Below are 20,130 nucleotides of genomic sequence, written 5' to 3' on the forward strand. Positions count from 1 at the left end.
CCTGAAAAACGAAATATAACCCATACTTAGCTCATACTGCCAAGAAGAGGAATCAATGAAACACAGACAGAGAGAGTATGCTATGATATCTGTGACTAGTGGTGCACTGTGAGCACTTCCATGCAAGAACTGGTCTTACAACAGAGCACTACGGGAGGACACTGGAGGGACCCACTCATTACTTCTTGGGCCTTTGAGGACTTAGAATTCAGGAAACGGCAATTTGGAGACAGTGCACAGGCAGGTTAGAGGAATTCCAAGGTGCCTGAAGGATGCACTGCTTTCTGAGATTAGTCCACAGAAGAAGTACAGGACCAGAGAGGACCAGGAAGGATGTGGTAAGGAATTCAGCCTGATTCCATGGACACGGCATAAGCTCCTGGATCCAGCCAGAGAGCTCAGCAACCTACATGTGTTGGGCAAAGGCACACATTCTCTTTTTCTCATTTTCCCTTGACCAGGCATATATTTCCTTATTCACTTATACCTTCACTTAGCTTTCCCTTCGCCTTAAATGCTGTATGATTTTGCAAGGATCATTGACTTTGTCTTGTCCTTTGTCCTCTTCCTTGAAGCTGGTCACAGGTCTGGGGGGATATTGATTGGTAATATCTATGTTGCATTGCTGACACCACACATGGAGTCAACATGGACCACCAGAACCACCCAGAGCAGCTCCAGGAAGATGGGATGGCACATAATTCCAAGAAATGTCAAGTCCTCTCCAATTTCTGCCCTAACCCTCACATTCTTTGCCAGTAGTATATAACCTGTAAGGTGATTTGGGAAAGACCCCCTGTCTTCTCTTCGGGCTGACCTTCTGATGATAAAGCCTCAAACCTGGTGACTTAGATTGGCTTGCTACACATTGGTCACATGAATCTAGATTTGGGGGTTCAGTAACACTCTGACATTTATCCCTTGTATTTGAAACAGAAGCATTGTTGCAGGAACTGCGGAAATTATGAACAAGGAGTTGAGACACCAAGACGTTTGGCAAGAAGCAGTTTATTAGTGCGGGCACTGGCTCGGTGGATTCATATTCAAAGGCTGAGCCCCAAGAGCAGCGGGGCCCTGCCTTTCATACATTCACTACACCAGTAAAGAAGAGTCAGCCCCCAGGAATGTTGCAGGGGTAGCTGTTAGTGTACTATAGGTTCAGCTACAATGCTGGTCATATTTTAATCTATCTCTGTAAAGGTTACCCAGATACCCTACTACAAACTAATGGGTCTCCATGACTATAATCAAAAAGCTGTTCCTTATCACTGGGTCACACTTGGATTGTTACATTGTTTCAACCTCAAGTACTCAAGCACCTTTGATTCCTTTACATTCCTGAAGCCTCCACAGAAACTTCCTCTCCTTGGCTTCCTGCCACAGCATCCCAAGGGCTCTGCTACTCGCTGTGCCACTTCCCAGGTACAAGATGCCAGCAGGTTCTCATTAGAAGACCATTTGCCATTTTCCCATTTTATTTCAATAAACACTAATATCCTCCTCCAGTCTGACATAATAAACAATTCACTGCCACCTTGTTCTTCTGGGCAGGTAAATTCTATTTTGCTTCCTCTCTGAGTGACAGAAATTGGGAAAATACAACAAAAGTATGCCTTAATTGTGCTGTCAGAATACAGCTTTTCTAAGGCATTTATCAGGTCTATGAGGGCGGAAGAGAACAAACACTGGGAAAGCCAAGTTTTCAAAAGATTTAAAGATGCATAAAATTCATTTTTGAGAAGAAATAAATGTATCATATCTAATTAGAGCAAATGTTTTCTGAAAACAGCAAGCCCCTAACTGGCACCCCAGCAATGCCAACTTTAAATCTAAGGTCGACATGGGCAAAAATAAAGATAAATGGGGCTACCAGGGAAAAATACAGATCTGATGTCACCTCTAGCCAAGCAGACAGGGCCAGTGCTCAGAATTCATTAGGTTTGCTTAACCTAATCAAAAGCAGAAGGGGCCTCAGAAGCGCATCTACTGGGAGGGGATGGGTTCCGTTGGTCTGCTCTCAGTGGACAGCCAGAATGACCCTTTTAAAATGTGAATCTGCTCAGGGCACACCCTGCAGGATCCTCCCCAGTCCCTCTTCACCCCTCTGACTCATCTTGACCTCCATTCCGCATCTCAACCTTCCTTCTCCTGATCCACCTTTGTGCTCCTGCCTTAGGGCATTTTTTAATAGATTTTCTCAGTGAGTTGACCACTGTTGTGCCAGGTACTTGCTGGTATTGTTCTCAGCGAGGACATCTATGCACACTGTAGCGAGCCCTCCTGCCCCCACATCCCAGTGCCCCTTACTCTGTTAAACTTTACCCTTTTTCTCATAGCAGTCACCACTTCCCAGTATAATAGAGTGAACATATTTATTATATTTGTTGTTTCTTTTCTATCTGCACTTCCTAGATTGTAAGAACATAAGCACAGGAAATTGTATTATTCACCGGTTTACCCCCAGAACAATGCATAGCATGTAGTAGGCAGCTGCGTAGAAAATGGAAATTTCTCACCAGGATTCCCACCCGGCCTTAACAGCACCCACTGTGTATCTATAAGAGCCTGCTGTGCATGTTTATGAGAGCGTCAGGATGTTTACCTGTGACGGAGCTGCTGTGAGTCCAGGGAGAACCAGCCCAGGGGAAGGTGGAGACAAAACACCCATTCTCTCCTCTCCCTGTGTTCCTGGTGCGTAATTGGTCAGGCACCCGCCAGTCACAGAGACCCGCCCACAGAGTTCCTCCTGGTGCCAGGGGCTGAAACTGGAGTGTGGGGAGACAGGAGAGAAGAAAAGCCTGGCAGGAGAACCAGGAGAGAATGGAGGCTGGCAGAGGGAAGCCAGAGCAGACAAGAGACTGAGACCTACCGCTGTGAGAATAAAACCCCCTTTAAACCTCCAATTTCTTGCCCTCGCCTTTATTCAGTCTCACCAAATTCACAAAGAACTTGCCACATGCTGGGAACCCCCTCCTCCTGGCGCAATAGTGCTCAATAAATATTACAGATGAATAAATGACTTACACATTTAAAGCAGCAAAAACTTTGCTGTTTATTTGTTTCTAAGAAACAAATTTAAAAGCCTTACATGTTTTCTTCATGATCAAAGCTGCAGTTCAACATGTTTTAAAAGTCTTGTGTCCATATCTCCACATTTTGAGGGGACTACAGGGAGGAGAAAAATGCTATATTTCTTATTTTAAAAGGAGAAGTCCAAGGGTTGGACCATGGCATTCTTTGAGGCCAATGGAGGAGCATTTTGCCATGATCTTTCCATTCACATGTGTCAATAACTTCTGTAAAGAAAGCATATGATGCTTAGGATAGTAGTGAAATTTCTGAGTTTGACTTTAATAGGAAGGAAAAATTTCTCTCAGGACAACTACACTAACAGACTTTACTTCATTTGGTTTTTTATTTTAATTATTTATTTAGAAAATAAGTCACCTTCCATAAAAGGGGGCAAGAATTTTGCAAGAATATCACAATGTGTACCTATATATCCTTCACCTAGATTCACTTATTGTGAGCATTTTGTCACATTTGCTTTTCTCTCTACTTCTTCTTTTGAGAACTTGTGAACATCAAGACTTCACCTCTGATTATGTCAGCATAATCAGTGTATTAGAATCCATTACAATGAGCTTTAAGGAGAGCAAAATCACTTGACTGAGTTTAGTATAAATAGAAAGTGGCTACTGAAGTGTAGAAAGCTGTAGACAGCTGGAACAAAAAGGATTATCAGGCTGATCGATTTCATTTTACAAGCAAGGAAACAAGGCCTCAAAGTCAAGGGGACCATACATGTCATTCGGGAGAGCCAAGAGACCTGAAGGCAGTCCATAGGCACTGGGATAGGGGGAACTGCAGAGAAAGTGGAGGGAATGCAATTCGTGCATAATTGGCCTGTGGTCAGGTTAAATAAGGTACATTTACCATGTAAAAGGTAATTAATCACACTAGCTGGGTGATGTTTTATGCTTGAGGAACTGGGACACTGGGCTTTGGGGTCCCTGGAGTACAAGAAGTTGCAGAACTGTGAACATTCCCACATATACCCACTCTTAGGTTTTTTTTGTGTGTGTGTGTGTGATATACTGATGTTTGAATACTTCACGAAATAATTATAACTTAAGGTGGCAGGTTTTGCAAAAGCTATACACTGTTTTTTTCTTTTTTCCAAGACAGTGGCCAGCCACTTTTTATCATAAAGTTTCCCATTCCAGAGTTCTCTTGGCTATCCAAAACGCAATCAGTATGAGACTCTTGTCTGATTAGCATAATGAATGTCACAGAAGGATTTTCACTGGTGAAATGAGTAGACTTCATAATTGGCATAAGGGTTGTTACAAGTGAGTTCTTATTTAGGGAAATTATTAGTATTCATGACATGCAGATTGACTCAAATATTTCAGACTCTATGCAATAAAGAAATCCAAGGCAGTCTGTTGCCTGTGGTCTTAGGGACAATACCCTGGGCTGACTCCAGTGGTGTCTCACCAGAGTCTCAGAGAGATGCCAACCATCAGTTTAACAGTGCCCTGCCTGGAGAGCAACTTCTCAACCTTGGCACTATTGTTATTTTGGCCCAGGTAACTTTTTTGTGTGGGGTACTATCCTAAGCACTGTGGAACATTTAGCAGCATCCCTGTGCCCATCCCCTCTTTTGACAACCAAAAGCCAAAACATCTTGGGACATTACCAGATATTCCCCAATGAGCCAGAGCGCTCTCAAGCATCACTGTCCTACAGAACTTTCTGTGATGATGAAAATCTTCCTTGTCTGTACAGGTCCAACACAGTAGCCACTAGCCTATGAGGTTAATGTGCCTAAGAAAGTGAATTTTTAATTGTATTCATTTTGATTAATTTAAGTTTAAATCTAAACAGCCATAGGTAGTTACAGGCTACCGCACTGGACAACACGACTCTAGAATATTATCATATCTGCCTTAAATAAACCCTTCACGGGGAGTGGTGGCCACGGTCTTAACAGAGAGAGAATTGGGACTTCGTCAAGGTGCCGATGCAAGTTGTAGGAACTCTGTTTATGACAGCTTGCTAACAGATGTTTGCTTTATACATTGAAGGGAAGAAAGGGAAAGAAGAAACATCTGCTCAGGGCAGTTTTCTTGCCCTGGCTAAAGAAAAGGGTTTCGTATTTATGCAGCTGTTTCCTTACAGTCCCACCCCGCACCATAGTCAGAATCCTGTGGACATTGTTTCCTACAGTATGACTAATGGAACTAAAAGAGATGAGCACAGATTTTTAAGATTTGCCACAACTTCACTTAGAAATGAATCCTCATCTTGCTTTTCTCTCCTATTTATGATTTTTTTCAATTCACATTTTATCAATTTTTTACTTAGTCATCCAAAAATGCCTGTGTCCTAAAGCAATAAAACTATGATCTAGCCTGTCATGCTTTATCAAAATGATCTTTAGTTGTATGCAAGTGTAGGTGTCAAAACTGTGTTTTGGGTAATGATTCCAACTCCTCCAGGGACAGAAACTGACAAATGGGTACATTTACAACCGGCATTCTGGAACTTTGAAGCAATAAGAGAAGGAAGGAGACCAACAGAACAATGACTCATGTCTAAACAGGGATTATGACAATCTTTCCATTGTGGATGAGACAGAACTGAGGTCTAGAAAGGTTAAATGACCCGTCTAGGGTTGGAAAATCACATCTATAAAATGGACTTAAATGTGGCTTTCCTGCCCCACATCCAGTGTTGCTACTCCCCCAATTTTAGGCACATGATGGAAATGAGGGAATTTATCTTTATGATTGGTTTTTGGAATGTGTACTTTCCTGTATCCTTGATAACTGGACTGAAATCATAGAAATAATGCCATTTTGTTTTCATAACATCCAATTATGACATTTTAGAAATAGAATTATTGCAACATCCAAAGTATGAAAGGAGTACTTTGCTGACTTTATTGTAACTAATCTACAAAAAATAAATTTTAAAATCCTAGATGGTGGTAGGTTTCAGGGGTCTATGCCAAAATCACTTTCACCATTTATTTAAAATAGTGGGACACGGGCACCCCAACCATGCATTCTGACTTAGAATGTCTGGAGCAGGTCCCAGTCTTTTTTTTTTTTCAGTTTCTTAACAAAACACTTACATGATTCTGACGCAGCCCAAAGTTTAAGAAATATTATTCATACAAAATGCAAGAGACTGAGAAAGAACAGTGAGGTAGATGGGAAACCAGAGAAGTGAAAAATCATAGGAGCCAGAAGAAAGGGCTTCAAAACGTGGAGTGGGAGCTGAGAGAGAGAAGAGATGGAGAGAGCAGCCATAGGACTTGGCAACACGGAGGTCATGGAGACTCTGACAAGAGCGGCTCAAGAGAAGTGGGGGCATCAGAATGTGTTCGGCATGGGATGAGGTGGGGAGGATGAGGGGAGACACAGGAGCCAGAGCAGCAAGAGACTATTTTGTGAAGCTGAACTGTGAAAAGAGCAGAGAGGTTGGGTTGAAATGGAAAACTGGGAATGCATTGAGTCAAGAGAGAAATTGAAATTTTTGTTTTCATCTTTATTTTTTTAAAGAACTAGGGTGCTAAAGGATTCACCAATATGCTGAGTCACTAACACCTAAGCCACCAGAGAGCAGAGCCATTGTGTTTACAGTAGAGTGCTTAAGGTGTAAGGCTCAGCAGAACTAAACCCACGCTGACATTATCAACTAATATTTGACAAGGGAGCCGAGAATCAATGGGAAAAAGACAGTCTCTTCAATATATGGTGTTGAAAAGGTGGATATCCACATGAAAAAGAATGAAATTGGACTTCTATCTTACACCAACCACTAAAATTAACTCAAAATGGATTAAAGACTTAAATGTAAGACCTGAAACCTTAAGGAAAAGCTCCTTGATGTTGGTCTTGGCAATGATTTTTTCTGGATATGATACTAAAATCATGGGCAACAAAGGCAAAAATAAACCAGTGGGACCACATCAAATGAAAAGGCTTCTGCACAGCAAAAGAAACAGTCGACAAAATTAAAAGGCAACCTAGGGAATAGGAGAAAATATTTGTAAACCATATGTCTGATAAGGGGGTAGTGTCCAAAATATCTAAGGAGCTCATATAATTCAATAATAAAAAAAAGAAAGAAAGAAAATACAATAAAAATGGGCAGAGGACTTAAGTAGACATTTTTTCAAAGAAGACATATAAATGGCCATCAGGTATATGAAAAGATGTTCAACATCAGTAATCATCAGGAAAATGTAAATCAAAACCACAATGAGATAACACCTTTAGGATGACTATTACCAAAAAGACAACAGATAACAAATGTTGGGGAAGATGTGGAGAAAAGGGAGCCCTTGCACACTATTGGTGGGATTTTACATTGGTGTAGCCACGTTGGAGATCAGTATGGAAACTTTACCTCAAAAAATTAAAAATGGAACTGCTGTGCAATCCAGCAATCCCACTCCTGGGTCTATATACAAAGGAAATGAAACCAGTATGTTGAAAAGATATCTGCACCCTCATGTTCACAGTAGCCCTCTTCACAATAGACAAGATAATGAACAGCAATGAAGTGTCCATCAATGAATAAATGGATAAATAAGATGTAATAGATATATACAGTGGAATATTATTTAGCCATGAGAAAGAAGGAAATCCTGCCATTTGTGACAATGTGAATGGACCTTGAGGACATTATGCTAAGTGAAATTAATAAGAGAAAGACAAATACTGTATGACATCACATGTGGAATCTAAAGTTGAACTCATAGAAGCAGGGAGTAGATTTGGTGATTGTCAGAGTTGGGGGTAGAGAAAATGGGGAGATATTGATCAAAGGGTACAAGCTTCTAGTTATAAGACGATTAGGTTCCAAAGATGTAATGTAATGCTTGGGTCTACAGTTAATGACACCATATTGTATACTTGAAATTTGTTAAAAGATTAGATCTTAAATAGTCTTAAACACACACACACATATACAAATTCCAACTATGTGAGGTGATGGATGTGTTAATTTTATTGTGGTAGTCATTTCACATAATATATACATATATCAAATTACCCCATAAAGTTACACAATGTTAAATGTCAATTATATCATAATAAAGCTGAGAGAAAAAAGAATTTTAAGAGAATTATGAGTACCTTTCATAGTGAAACCAACTAGCATATAAATAAAGAACAAGAGTACCTTGGAATAATCTCTGGGATATTCTAACATTAGGAGTTTGGGCAAAAGTGGAGGAGCTCAAAAGAGACTGAGAAGGCAGTGAGGTAAGAGAGGAACTAGGAGTCAAGAATCCAGAAGAAAATGTCTCTCCCCATTCCTCAAAAAAATCTCAAGAAAATGTCCCAAGGATATATATCATTTATAATCTTATGTTTGTACATAGGGATTTACTCTGTACAACAGTATTTTAGATTCTTCTCTACTGTACCATTCCCATTGCTTGTTCATTCATTGATTCATTTTTTTCAATTCCAACAATATACCAAGCAAGGTGTTCTAAGGCTGCGACACAAATATAATGGCCACTTACCCTGTGGCAGGCACTCAGTATGCATGATTTTAATTCTCACAACAACTCTTTCATGATTACTCCCATTTAGTTCATGAAATAAAGGCAGGAGAGGATAAATAACTTGTTCAAAGGAAGGGATGGAGGCAGGATGGACTCCTGAACCCTAAATATTTAATTTTTTGCCATTGAACTGTATGAGCTTCTTAAATATTTTGGACACTACCCCCTTATCAGGTATATGGTTTACAAATATTTTCTCCTATTCCCTAGGTTGCCTTTTAATTTTGTCAACTGTTTCTTTTGCTGTGCAGAAGCCTTTTCACTTAATGTGGTCCCACTGGTTTATTTTTGCCTTTGTTGCGCATGATTTTAGTATCATATCCAAAAAAATCATTGCCAAGACCAACATCAAGGAGCTTTTCCTTGTGGTTTCAGGTCTTACATTATGTTCTGTGGTTTTAAAAAACCATTCCGGGGCTCCATGAACTTGGATGAGGAAAGATATCCTATTTTCACTAATCTCTAACTGAAATTTAATATTTCTTTCATTCATGAATAAAGGGATCTGAACACAGTAGTATTGCAGTACCTGTGGCTTTGTCACCAGTAGAAATCACATTTTCATATACGTTAGTTGTTCCAGATATCTGAGGACATCATTTATTTTTTACTTACTTTGAAATTATGGTCATTAATTTCTCAGGTCATTAATTTTGTTGGCAAGCTCTCGACTCCAGGAGTCTCATGTGCAGTAAGCCAATCTCTGATTCACCTGGTTTAAAGCAGAGAAAACTTTGTCATCAGAAGAACGGCCCAACCAGAAAGCAGGAGCCTCTCCCAAATCTACCGTGCCTAATCTGGCAGAAGGATGGGTCTGATTATTGGCAAAGGACGTGGGGGTTAGAGCAGAAACCTGAGGGGCCTTGACACTTCTCAGAATTTTGCACCATCCCATCTTCTATCTCTGCCCAGAGGGTCCTGGCAGTCCTTGTTAGCTCTGCAACACAGATGCTACCAACCAACATCCCCGGGGTTCTGTGACCAGCTTCAGGGAGGAGGACAAAAGACAAGACAAGGTTAATGATCTTTAGAAGGTCATACAGTGTGTAAAGTGACTATGGAGGGAGAGCCTAGATGAGGTATAAGTGATTAAGGAAATATATGCCCGGGTTCAAATTTAGCAGATCTGTTTACTGGATATGTTTCTCGATGTATTAATACAGGAGTATATTATATCACTGTATTACAAATTTTTTTAACTTATTTATATTTTTATATGGTTTCCTTTGTAATCTTATGTACTTTATGCACCTTAAAACATCATTCTGAGGACTCTGGTGGCTTTACCAGACCACCAAAGGGGTCCACAGCATAAAAAGTTAGTAACTCTTGATTTAAATGTCTTAAATGTCTATCTTCAGCTCTGACTTCACTCTAACTCCCTGGTTTCCAACAGGGGCAGTACCACCCACCAGTGGGCACTGAAGAGACCTGAGGGGGCATTTTTGGTCTAAGACATATTAAGGGGGTGTTGGGGACCAGCTGCCACCCCTTGGGCAATACTCACATGAATGCAGTGAAAGGTTTGATTAATACTCTATAGTGAATTTGATCAAAGCCAAGGCAACTATTTCTGCATCTGTGTCAAGACTTGACTTGTACAGATGAAATTTGAGTCAATGACAGTTTTATCAGATTCCAAATCTTTTTTCAGTGGAAACAAATGATGACAACATTTTGGTTTATAGCCAGCATTTGGAAGCACTTAAAGAAGATTTTACAAATAGATTTTAGGATTTCCTCAACATGATTATTCCAGACTGGGTCCTAGAAACTTCCTTGAACCTATAAATAGCAGTAGTATCACTGCAGGAGGAGTTGATAGAATTGTCAGCAAATGAAGAGTTGGAATTGAAATTAAAAAATGGATATAAAGAATTTTTGCTTCAAAGGCAAATTCCAATATTGTATCCAGCCTTAGGGGATGTAGCAAAGAAGTTTTTCATTCCACTTCCATCATCATATTTAGCCGAAAGAGGATTGAGCATGGTCAGCAATCTATTAACAAAGAAAAGAAACAAATTGTCAATAGTGAAACGTGGCAATTTAAGAATGCTGATGACAAAATGACACCAAACATCAAAAAACTGGTGTCCTCTCACCAAGCTCAATCCTCTTACTAATAAAGATTTTATTAATTTTTTAAATAATATACAATTTTAAAATTTTAATTATACTTTGAGCAATACATTAATATTGTTTATTTCTTCTAATAAAATAATCTGAAAAAAATCTGTCCTTACGGTTATTTTTTTCTACAGTCCCTGTGGCCTGGACCCACCCCTGGCTGCAGCTGCCACATGATGGGTGCTCTGAGCTTCCTACCCATTCTGCTACTGGTGCCTGTGGAATGAGCAAGCTACGAACTTAATCTGCATAGGACTTTAAACCTAGCTGAATCCTCAGCTTGAGAATTATCATGATTTATTGCTGTTGTTATTGTATGTTATCAGTCTGGTTACAATGCTCCAGTTTTCTCACACAGGGTCCATTGCAGAATATGGGGAGCAAGTAGATTATGAAGTGAGATTTCTGGAGGGGTGGGTTGTGGGTAAAATAGCAATATTTGCAGAATCTCTGGCCTGGCCTTGTTGCATCTCCATATCAATAGGTATTTCCAAGGATGGAGAAAAGTAATCCATTTCATATCAATAGGTGATTTACAAGGGTGGGGGGAGCAACGGTATAACTGACCAGAGAGGTCTGGTGGGGTCCCTTTTGGCAGCCAGGTGGTGAGAGACATGGGCAAGCAGAAGTAGACAACTGCTTGTAAGCAATAAACAGTTTTGTCCCACTTTTTATTTCTCCCTTTGACTGATTTGGCTTCAAAGGTAATTTGCCCTGGGCTGGGAGAAAGATTTTCCCCCAGGAGTTACATATACCTTAAAAATTTTTTTAAAGGTACCCTCAAGTTTGCCCACTGCACATTCCCCCATCTCAGGGGACAGCAGCTCCATGCAGAAACTCAAGGCAAAGTCCTTGATGTGATCTTTGGCTGTCGCTTGCATTCCATGGCCGGTGGTTCAGGCCAGGTGTTTTTGTTTTCTTCACTGATGTCTCCAGGTGTCTAGAATAGTGCCTGGATTGTGATAGGCTCTCTGTAAATATTTGTTTGGGAGCTGGAGAAGCCTAAAGCAGACAGGGAAGCAGCAGGGAAAGCCCAAGTTTTCCAGGTAGATAGCCTGGGAGGGGGGGGGTGCTTGTCTGGCTCCAGCAGATTCTATGTAACCCATGGTATAAGGTTTAACTTCCAAGGCTCATGGGCTCTTTGGGGCCTTGACTAAATGGTCCATTATGGTTCACTGGGTGTGGCAACCCTTTTACCACATAACTCTGCCTGGGGCAAGCCAGGTCTCTTGTCAAACTGTGCTAACTATGGTCTCCACTCCCTGATACCTTCCCCACCCAACTCCAGAAGGACTTTAGGTTCCCAGCCTTGATAGCCTCCTTTGTGGTCAGCTGTGCCCACTTAGAGGCAGCAGAGAGAGACAGGGGTGGAAATCAGAATTCCTACTCACTTCCTGGAAGTAACACAGCTGAGGGAGAGTTAAGGGCAAAACCTGTCCGCTGTGTAGGATGACACACATATTACACATACTTACACCAGCTTCACCTAAGCGCTTTAACAAATTGGGCATTTCCCTAATTTGAAACAGTCCTGGTTGGAGACAAGTAAATTACCCATTTTATAGGCTGTAGACCTAAGCCCCATTTATTTAACAAAAGCAATCACTGTCCAAACTGATAACTTAACAAGGATTTCAACAATTAAACCAATGTTTGCCAAACATTTGCTAGGTGTCAGCCACTATTGTCAGTGCCAGGATGCATCAGTGAACAAAACAAAGATCTCTGCCTTCCTGGAGCTTGCAGTCCATCAGGAGAAGCAGGCAATCAATGTAGTCAATAAGCACGTTGTAGTGCTTTATAAGGGGAGAAGTGCTATGGAAGTTTTATGCTGAAATAAGAATTCAGATGATAAGAAAATTGAACAATTTAGTAAACAAATATTTGTTCCCTAAACCCTAAAAGGAGTAGAATGAGGACAAGCCCTCAGTTTAGGAAAACTTAAGAAAAATAAGGTCAGTGTGCTGCCCACTGAGTGAGGGAACCATCCCAGTTTATCTGATACCCATCGTGTCTCAGGGTCTTAGAACATGGTCATGCTGAATAATGCCTTCCTATCTGGTCTTTTTCTTCTCCATCTGCCATGCGTTTTAGGTGCCCTGCATTCTGCCCACCTGTCTTCCAGGCTCCCAAAGGGGAAACTGAGGGGCAGAGCCCTTGGTGACTCACTCAGGTACTGCAGGCAGGTTGAAGATGGAGAGTCTGCAGCCTGGGCTCTCCCACTCTTTTGGGCTCTCAAATTTCCTGCCGTGGGAAGTCTGGCATCTCATGGACTGCACGGGCATGGGTGAAGGGAAAGGGGAGATATATACATATAGCTATTATGGCTACAGTATTCATTTATCTGTTTATTCAGGAGATAGTTGAGCATAATAATAATAATAATAGCTAATTTCCTGAGTGTTTTATGTGTCTGCCCTGGTGTCTTGCCAATGGGCTTCAGCTCTGGCAAGTTCACTATGGATTCAGTGAGACCGAAAAAATGACAGTGGAACATTTTTGGGGTGAAAGGGTTTATACCCAACTTCATTCCCATGGTGGCAGGTCAATCACTAGAATGGCAGCCACTCAGCGAGCCTGCATGCAGCAAGCCGGTCTTTGCCTCTGGGCCTCTCTGTCCCCACAGCCGTCTCAGCCTCTGTCCTCAGTGCTGCCACCACTCCAGCCTCTGCTCTGCTCTCCTGCAGCCTTGCAGCCATGCCACGGTGTCACCCAGAGCACTGGGCAGAGCTCTTTATATAGAGTCAATAACAACACATTGCCCACACATGTGTAGTGATCTAGGCACCCAGGGCCAGGTGAGAATCTTGGCCACAAGAACCCTCACTTTCTCCACACCTGGTTCAACAATTTCACAAGTATTTTTAGAGATCCTCACAAAACCCTAAGAAGTCTACAAAACTGAGGCTCTGAGAGGTTGTATAACTTCTTCAAGGTCCCAGCATAGAAGTGGGGGAATTAACATTAAAGCCAAGCAATCTAACTTCAGAGTGCTTGAGAAAAAGAAACCAAAATATACAGATTCACGAACAGAAGTGATAACACATACTCAGCCTAAATTGGAAACTGATACTATCTGGTGGACCTACTTAAGAGTATTTCCTATTTGCATTGAAACTGGCCTGGTCTCTATTCTGTGCTCTCACTGTCCCCCATGCCAGGATGTCATCTGTGGGCTGTGACCTTGGCTCCAAAAAATGGCCAGCACTACAACTGTCCACCCAATAATTTAATACCAACTGTTGTCCCTGCTCAGGAGGGCTCCAACTCACTCCTGTCGACACCTATCACCCCTTCCACATTTGCTGTTGGAATCGTCACAGAAAGTACAGCTCTTCATAACCAGGGTTATTTGGTTACCTGGCAATGCAATTCCTTCCAGACAAGAGAAGTGCTAACTTGTCTCCTTAACTACTTTCACAGTAAGGGATTAAACCTGCTTAAATGATGACAAATAAGAGGGGTTTTTTTCTAGAGTTTTCTTTTTAAGAATCATAGACTCAAAAGTTTTCAAAAATGTCATGCATTTCCACTCTAAACATTGTTCTTTTTGATGTTAAGGTCGTTTTCGACTTTGACCACTTTTGAAGCCCTCTTCAGATCAATCCTTTAGATACAATGCAGTCAGGTTTAAAAGCCTCCTTGTTTCTAGCACAGAAAGTCTTAGATCTACCGGTCTGGATCCCTTGAGGGAGGTGCTATTTAGAAGCCAAGACCAGGGCCTTCACAGCCTTCTACAGCTGCGTTGCTCTCTGCTGCCTCCAGGCCAGTCCCTGCACCTGGTGCAAGGATTCTCTGGCGCCAGGGCACTCAGCATCCTCAACTAGCAGGCAAGAGGATTGGGTGGTGTGGGACAGCCCCACTGAGGAGCTCAAACCCAACACTGGGAAAGAACCAGTCCAATCCAGGTGGAAATGCTCTGAGGCCAGAACAGGGTCCAGAGGCCTGGAAGATTCATGAACAAGGAAGATAGAACAGGATAAGGCAAGAGCTAAGCATTCTGCCCTGTTCCTCCACTAATAGAGAACAATGGTGAACAACATCTCAGTACAAGCAATCCTCAGAAGAGGAAGCTAGGTATCAGATTTCTTCTTTTCCATTAGTAATCAAAGTTTGCATTGAGTGAATGAGTGAAAGTTACCCATAAGGATTAGTTTTGGTAAGTTTTGAATCATGCTAATGAATGCTAACAAAGTAAATGATAAGTAGCAGTAATGACTAAAGGAAGCAGGAAAACTTGGAAACAGGTTTTCTTGCCTAATTTTATATATTTTTGTCTATTTGTGATTGTCATTGTTACACTGCACATGTAGAACATGATTGTTTTCTGCTCATAAATTATTTCTAGCAGAGTGAATGGAATAGAATAAAATGTCGGTATTTCCCAGTGTCCCCAAATAATACTACAACTTCCAGATGTTCTACCACCTGGTTTAAGAGCCCCAGCACTCTCATGCTTCTGCCAATATGTGAGATAACTGGGTAGTGATGGCTGAGGCTGAAAATGTAAGTGAGCTCAAGATGTGATTTAAACATTGACTTTTAGATGTAGAGCAAATTTTAAGGACAACTTATAATATTTGGAATAAATCTCTAAGTTCTTTGAATTTAAAGTCCTGTTGACATTTCTATAATTTTGAGCCACAAAACTTGACCTAGTAATAATAAATCTCACTGTTTCATGGATATGTTATATAAAAGGAAACCCCATACCAAAAATCTTAATCCCCTGCCATCAGTAGTGGAAATTTTGATGTTGTTAATAAATCTGAACTGAAATAATAAAATTTGTATAGAATATGTATTTAACCACATGTGTAGTTTCAGAGACTTAAAAAAATTAGGGCTTCTGCAGTGGCGGTGAGTGGCCCCCTGGTCACTGAGCATTCAAGGCAGCGCTGGACTCCATCAGCTGGCAGCAACCCTACAGGTCTACTTCCTCAAAGGGGGATATAAGACCTAGAATATCCTGACTGTTATGTGGATGTCAAACCCATTTTGCAAGAGGTCAAAACAAAAGAGCCCTCTTCAGCCAGAGTAGAAAAGCAGTGCTCAACATCAGGGAAGTGAGGGCTAGTGATCAGGGAAGCCCAGTTGCATCCTTCTATGCCTACCACACATCCAAGTGCATGGTGCTCGCCAACCTGCACCATGCAGTTGACATTAGCTCTCAGTATGAAGAAGCAACGGACATAACTGACTGTATCAGGGAAAAAGGGAGGCAAGGTCCTGATCCACTGTGGGTCTGGGATCTCCCATGGGCCCACCATCCGCATGGCTCACCTCCAAAGACCAAGCAATTCGCATGAAGGAAGCCTGGACTACATCAAGCAGAGAAAGAGTAATGCCATCACCCAGCTTTGGCCTCATTCACCAGCTCCTGCAGTTGTGAATCTGAAATCCTACCTTCCACATCCACCCCCTGGCTCCCTCCTGCCAAGAGGAGGCAGCCGGCTCTTCATTTACAGACCACTTGCAGTCACAGAGCCCTGACGTGGGTGGTTCCTACCACAATGCCCCACTTTGGGGCTGGGGCCAGCGCCCACCCACTCGACAGTCTCAGGACTCAGCAGGGGCCCATGGCCATGGCCACATCCTGCCCAGCCTCAGGAGCAACTGTGATTTTTTTTTAACTCACGGACATTTCATATCTGTGCAATACAGAAATTACTGTCACTCAGTCCCCTTGCCCCAGTGAGATGGTAAATGGTCACCAGGCTTGCTGATGAACTCTGACTGACCTTGGGGACAGGTTCTCAGAACTGAAGGAAGTCCAAGCCACTCCGAGAGCACAGCAAGTGCCGACTCCTGTAAGTCACCCCCTGCCTTGCAGGATGGCCAGTGCACCTCAGAGCTCACCTGCTCACTTCAAGAGCATGGCAATATTTACCCCCAGCAACAAGGAAGAAAGCAGTTGCCAGATCATGAGGAAAGCCAGTTCACTTAGAAGGAAGTACAATTGGGCTGTGCATCTGTTGCCCCAGGGCATAAGCTGATCCCTGTCTAATCAGGCACGTAACCCTACACCCTGTACATGCTGATCTGACCCCTCAAATGTTTGTGAAGTTCCCTCCTGGGTCCAACAGAAGCAGTCGGTTGAAATAGCAAGACTTTGATTCTTCTGGATTTCCTTTTCACTATAGACTTTTCCTGATATTGAACTTCGGCCTGATTCTTATTCATACATAAACTTTTCTCACTGCACATCTCAGAGCAACTTGTGTGTCATTTGGAAGCATTTTTCAGACCACAGACCAAAAATTATCCCCTTGAGGTGGGGGCAGCAGGTGCCAGGAGAAAAAGGTGCCTGCTGTGAATTCTGGGCCAGAGGCATTGAAAATGGAACAACCAGTTTCCGCAGCTTGTGGTCATGTGTGCTTGCCCCATCTCTTGTGACACTCATTTTCTCCCCTACCCCTGTGGGTAGTCTTCAAGCTATTGACTCCTGGAATTTGCAGATTTCATAATGTGGTACCACTTCTTTCCTTCCTGTAAGTTATTTCACCAGGGGAAAAGGCAGTAATTTCCTAAAATCTGTATGAATATGAAGCAAAGTACTATTATGGGTTGTTGTTTACTACAGTGAAAAATAAAAATAGCAAAAGGGAAATACAGAGAGAGATATTAATTATTTTACTATCCACATACACAACTGAGGTTAAATTTATACAGTTGCATATGTGAATAATTCAGAAAACATCTTTTGGGGACTTTTTACTCCAATATAATTTCAAACTTACAGAAAATTTGCAAGAATAACAAAAACTCCTGTAACTTAATCAGATTCACCACTAACATATTGCCTTGTTTGCTTTTTTCATTCTCGTACTCATATACATTTAGATGTTGTTGCTTTTTTCTGAACCATTTGGGAATAAATTGCAGACATCATATTCCTCCATTCCTAAATTCTCCAATGTCTAATTTAGAACATTGTCTTACACAACCACAGTACAATTGCCAAGATGAGGAAATTTACATTGATACATTACTATGACCAAAATTCAAATTTGGTCAATTTTCCCTATATCATCCGTTATAATGAGCATTTCCCTTGGCCCGGAACTCACTCTAGGACAATGATTTGCATTTATTTGTCATGTATGTTTGGTACCCTATGATCTGGAATGGTCTTTCTACCTTCATTGTCTTTCATGACCTTAACAATTTTGAAGAACACAAGTCAGTTATTTTGTAAAATATCCCTGGATTGGGTGTAACATCTTCATTATTTGATTCAGTTTCTGTATTTGGATCAGGAATACCTCACAAGTGATGTTGTGTCCTCCTCAGTGCATCACATCAGGAGGCACAAGATGACAATTTTTCCCATTCTTGGTGACCCTTTGGTCAAGCTGGTGTCTCCTGGGTTTCTCCATTGTAAAGTTTCTGTTATTTTTTTTCTTCAATTAATGCATAATCTGTGGGGAGACATGAGAGGCTATGTAAATGTCCTTCTTACCAAATTTTTCCAGCCACTGGTTTTAGCATCCATTCATGATTCTGCAATGATGGTTATAAAATGGTAAAGAATACATTTTGAGTATTCTTTTCTCCAGAGACTGCAAATTTTTTTTACCAGTAGTAGCCTAATTTAACTGACCATTCAAAACCACCCACCATTCCCTTACAAACCATGTCCTATTTTCTCATCCATGAAGAGGGACAAAGAGTGTTTCCCATAATAGAATGACCAGCACTGTAGTGCTTGGGAAAGGATGCGTAAGTGCTCAAACCTTGGTCTGGGTCCATGACCTTTATATCATGCCAGACTGACTCACCTGATCACATGTAGCTGGGCACTATTGCTAACCACTGTGATGGAGAAGAATAAGGGACGATTTATACACAGACCCAGCCCAGAATGAAATTGCTTTCCACATAGCAAAAACTGTTTTCTCAGCAGTCTGTTTCTCTGAACATTACAGACAGATACTAACAAATTAAAGGAAATGATTTTTTATCCCCTGGATATATCATTTTCTCAGAAGATTGGGTTTCCTGGAAAGTCTTTGTTCCTCTACAGGTACGCTGCCATTACCATAACCCAGGCCAAAATCAATGCTTTTTCTTCGTTGTTTTAGTTAACCTTATCTGACTAGGTGTAATGGTTACATCCTTACCCCATTAGACACTTAGCTGAGCCCTAGAAGTCAACTCTGGGTTGTCTTTTGGGCAGCTAGCTGCCGCTTTCCCCTGGAATCGTGAGTGTATGCATCCTTACTATGCTGGCCCAGGTACTTTCTATGCAGGATCTCACTTAGCCCTCACAGCAGGCCTGTTGTAAGACAGGCAAAGCTATTAAGCTCATTCTGCAGGTAATAGCAGATGCTTAGAGAGTTTACTGGTAAGCTAACCTCTATGAAGTTCCCGCTAGTTAGTGTTACCAAGAGACAAAGTCTGGCTGAATCCAGAGCCGGTGCTCCTAACTACTACATTATACTCACCCCAAACAAGCTCATAGATTGCTCTTGGCAGGGCCAGGAGTACAGTGAGCTAGACAAGGCGCCCAGAGGGCAAAAGTTAAGGAGGTCCTGACTCTCAGGCCCTGACCCTGCACTTGTTCGGCTCTGAGAGTGAGTGCTCCCTTAAAATTTGCATCTGAGGCAGTTGGTGTCCATTCTCCTCCCAGCCCTGGTTCTTGGGGAGGGCTGCCCAGTGTGAACTGGCCTCCCTCACAACTCACTGTGCAAATATTGTGTGATACATGGAAATATAGGGGTTTCAGTTTTCTTCCTTTGGTTAATAAACAAGCTATTCAGCTTTGAACCTGCTCTGTTCCAAGCACTCTGCTATGCTTGGAACTGGAGAAAGAGCAGAGGCTGAGATGCGTGCAGTTCCTGCCTTCCTGTGGCTTGCAGCCCCAAGCTTTCATTTCCAATGAACTCCATATGGCAGGCCAATACCAGGACTTTCTTACGAATCACCTCAAATAAGCACTGGCACATTTCTTAAGGATTTCAAAGTACACAGATAGATTAAACTCTCCTATCCTGACAACCCATTGTTTTTACATTTTATTAACCTTTTGCATTGAGCTTCATTGTGGTTTGCTTCCTGCACTAGTAGAATGAACCCTTTTGGATATTAACTCAGTTGTACTTCCCCTGGGCTTGCTTTCTTTTCAGAAGTTAGCTCTTGACAGAACTAGGTTTCAGAGGCATGGACTCAGATTATGGCTTTGTCACTGATTAGTTGTGTTCTTAGAGAAGTCACTTTGTCTCCCTGAGCCTCAGGTGTCTCATCTGTGAAATGGGGGTATTCATACCTCATTTGCAGAATTGTGGAGATGAAATGGAAAAATATAAGTGCCTCTCAACAGATACTTGTTATCTTCCCTTTTTCTTTATTGGTCCACCTTTGCACCAAGATCATCCTTCCCAGTGTTCTAACTAAAGTGATAAAGACAGCCA

The 20,130-nt window shown here is 41.7% G+C and overlaps 1 long non-coding RNA gene and 1 pseudogene across 2 annotated transcripts in view; one reads left to right on the top strand and one right to left on the bottom strand.

Annotated features, from left to right (window-relative positions):
* The window catches only part of LOC130683180 (uncharacterized), a 47,310-nt gene extending 38,065 nt beyond the window's left edge, over nt 1-9,245 (bottom strand). Inside the window, exon 1 of one of the 2 annotated variants that reach the window (XR_008996797.1) lies at nt 9,206-9,245. This is a non-coding gene — a long non-coding RNA (uncharacterized LOC130683180). Of the gene's footprint in view, nt 1-2,602; nt 2,628-9,205 lie in introns of those variants that run through there. The other variant, XR_008996798.1, reaches the window with a different exon arrangement.
* A 5,960-nt stretch (nt 9,246-15,205) lies between these two features.
* Nucleotides 15,206-16,350, top strand: LOC118931074 (dual specificity protein phosphatase 5-like; annotated as a pseudogene).
* Nucleotides 16,351-20,130: the final 3,780 nt, after the last annotated feature.

The sequence above is a fragment of the Manis pentadactyla genome, chromosome 3 (genome assembly GCF_030020395.1).
Source record: "Manis pentadactyla isolate mManPen7 chromosome 3, mManPen7.hap1, whole genome shotgun sequence".
NCBI classification, from domain to species: Eukaryota; Metazoa; Chordata; class Mammalia; order Pholidota; family Manidae; genus Manis; species Manis pentadactyla.